This window comes from Myotis brandtii, unplaced genomic scaffold (assembly GCF_000412655.1).
Source record: "Myotis brandtii unplaced genomic scaffold, ASM41265v1 scaffold3301, whole genome shotgun sequence".
NCBI classification, from domain to species: Eukaryota; Metazoa; Chordata; class Mammalia; order Chiroptera; family Vespertilionidae; genus Myotis; species Myotis brandtii.
The window spans coordinates 315,722-318,188 of NW_005362719.1; the positions used below are offsets into that span (position 1 = coordinate 315,722).

Here is a 2,467-nt window from a genome sequence, read left to right on the forward strand (position 1 = left end):
CAGAAGCCTGCAGCAAGCAGGAGGCGTGGCGGCTCCCGCAGCCCAGCACCCGCAGCCCAGCACCGTCAAGGTCTAACTCCGAGGCTGTGGGAGGTCTGACTCCCCTGGGAGGGGGTGCGGGCCAGGCTCCAGGGAGCCATGCTCTCTCGTGTGGCCCCGGTTGCTGGGTTTGCTGGGCAGTGAGCGTAGAGTAGTTCAGCTCTCCCAGATCTGACACGGAGGGAACCATGGGGGCGGAGGGCCCCCAACAGCTGGGGGAGGGGAGGGGCAGGAGCAATGAGAATGGGGTCCAGCACTTTCCAGGAGTGGGGTGAGAGCTGGTCCTGGAGCTGTGACCCCTGGGGGGAGGTGACCGCGGGGCCATCACTGGGCGGCAGGGAGGGAGAGCGGGAGATGGAGGACAGCCCAGTCACTGCCACTCTGAGCGTCCCGACTCAGGCCACGGAGGCCCTAGCGCAGGGGAGCTCACAAAGTCCGCCTGACCCTGCACGTCCTCCCAGTGTGCACGGGGGCCGAAGGGGGGCCCCCGGCCGGCCGCATGCCACACGCCGTCCCAGGGCCTCCTGGCACTTTTTTAGCTGCAGGTTGTAAAGAAATGGCTCAGCATCCTCACCAGGGGACGCCTTTCTGACGACTGCAAACGTTGTATAGTCCCCAGTTAGCATGGCCAGCCTCCCCCCCCTCCCCGGACCTCTCAGGTGGCAATGGGAGGCAGCGCTTCCACCCACGGAGGCCGGGGCGCCAGAGGGGCCTACGCACTCCCATCCATGGCAAAAAGAAGCGTCTCCCTAGTTACCCCGAGAGCGAGCCTCACGTAACCCTAATAGCCTTTTTAAGAGACTTGATACCCCTCTGCATGTCCAGTTCCTAAGACACCCCCCCCCACAGAAGGAGCCACCCCGGGGAGGGGGGGCAGCGAGGAGGAGTCCAGGCCCCCATCCCGGGTGAGTGTATGTCTCCTGCCACCTCAACCCCCTGCCTGGGAAACCTGTCCTCGCCTCTTCCGAGCTCCCCTGGACTCCCTGCAGCTGCAACTCAAGGGTCAGAAGTGGTTGCCACAGGGACCCCGAGAGCCATGTGACCCTAAAGGCAAGGTCCACAGCCCAGCCTTGCAACAGCCAAGGGCGAGCGGCAGAACGCAAGGAGCGTGGACATGGGGACGTTTCCCGGCCCTGCCCTCAGAGGACCCCGGTGGCCTGGTCCTAAGAAGGACCCCGTCCGTGGCCAAGGGAAGGAGCTGGGCCGCACCCCAACCCTGTGCTCCCTGACGGGACCAACTATTCATAAGACCCCAGGAAGACAGCGAGGGGCCAGCCACCCCAGAGAAGGTCTGAGTTTGGGAGTGCCGGGGGAGGGGGCGCTCTACCTGAGGCTGCTGGGAAAATGGGGAAGAGAGAGGGTGGGTGTTCCTGGTACCAGTGTGGCCCCAGACAGATGATCAAGGGTACAGAGAGGCCAAGCAGGTCTTAGGCACTGTGGGCCCCTCAGGTGCATGCAGGGCCCCGAGGGACCCCCAGGGCAGCTCTGGGTGTGTGGGCAGCGGAATGGCAAGGTGTCTGAGTAAGGAGACTGCAGGGCGGCTCTGGGAGAGAGCTTGACATGTGGGGCGGGCGGGGCGAGAAGCTGCAGCGAGGCAGTGCCCGAGCGTGGCCTGGGGGGGCTGTTGGAGCAGCGTGATGGGGGGGAACCCAGAAGCCGTGGGATTCAGGGAGCAGAGGCTGCCGCCCCCACGGAGGGGGTGAAGGGACATGGTCTGGATTCCCCTGTAGAGGAAGCGATGGCCCTGCCGAAGCCCCGTCCGCCTGTCCGCCCCCCACCCCCCGGCCGCGGAGCTCCCTTACCTATTGAGCTGAGGAGAGGCTTGTCTCGACAACACTGCCCAGATAGCTGAGATCAATCAGAAACAAAGCAGTTATCAACACAGGCCGCGGGGCAACCACCCACGCACACCCAGAGGGGAGGAGGGGGGAGCTCGGGGACCAGAGAACCGACAAGGAGGCCAGAGAATGGGGCGAGGGAAGGAGAGGAGAGAGACAGAGAGCCAGACCAACGATGGGACAGAGCAGATGAGCGCGCTGCAGAGCGGACGACAGGGCTGCGCCCACAGCATCTACGGCAGACACCACGGGCACCACGCAACCACGCGCACCGCCTGGCCTGGCGCCGGCTGGAGCTCCCCTCCACTCCCAGAACTCCCTGCGCCCCCACCAGGAGCAGGTGGGGTGGGAGGGGAGGCCTGCACTTCCAGGTACCAGACAGGGTGGGAGTGAGTGGGGCAAGGGAAGGGCTCTGGGCTCCTCCTCGACCGCCACCCATCCTGCCTACCACCCGGCCAGCTCCTCTGGAGCTGGGCGCCCCGCACAGGCAGCCACACTAAGAGAGACCAAAGGACGGAACCAGAAAGAAAGAGGGAGGGAGGGAGAAGGCGGGGGCGGGGGAGAGGGAGGGAGGGGAGGGGGACCAGGGG

General features: G+C 65.7%; 1 protein-coding gene across 1 annotated transcript in view; it reads right to left on the reverse strand.

Annotated features, from left to right (window-relative positions):
- Positions 1-2,467, reverse strand: part of IGSF9B (immunoglobulin superfamily, member 9B) — a gene marked incomplete at its 5' end in the record, with an annotated part of 58,037 nt that overhangs the window by 27,121 nt on the left and 28,449 nt on the right. The window lies entirely within an intron of this gene.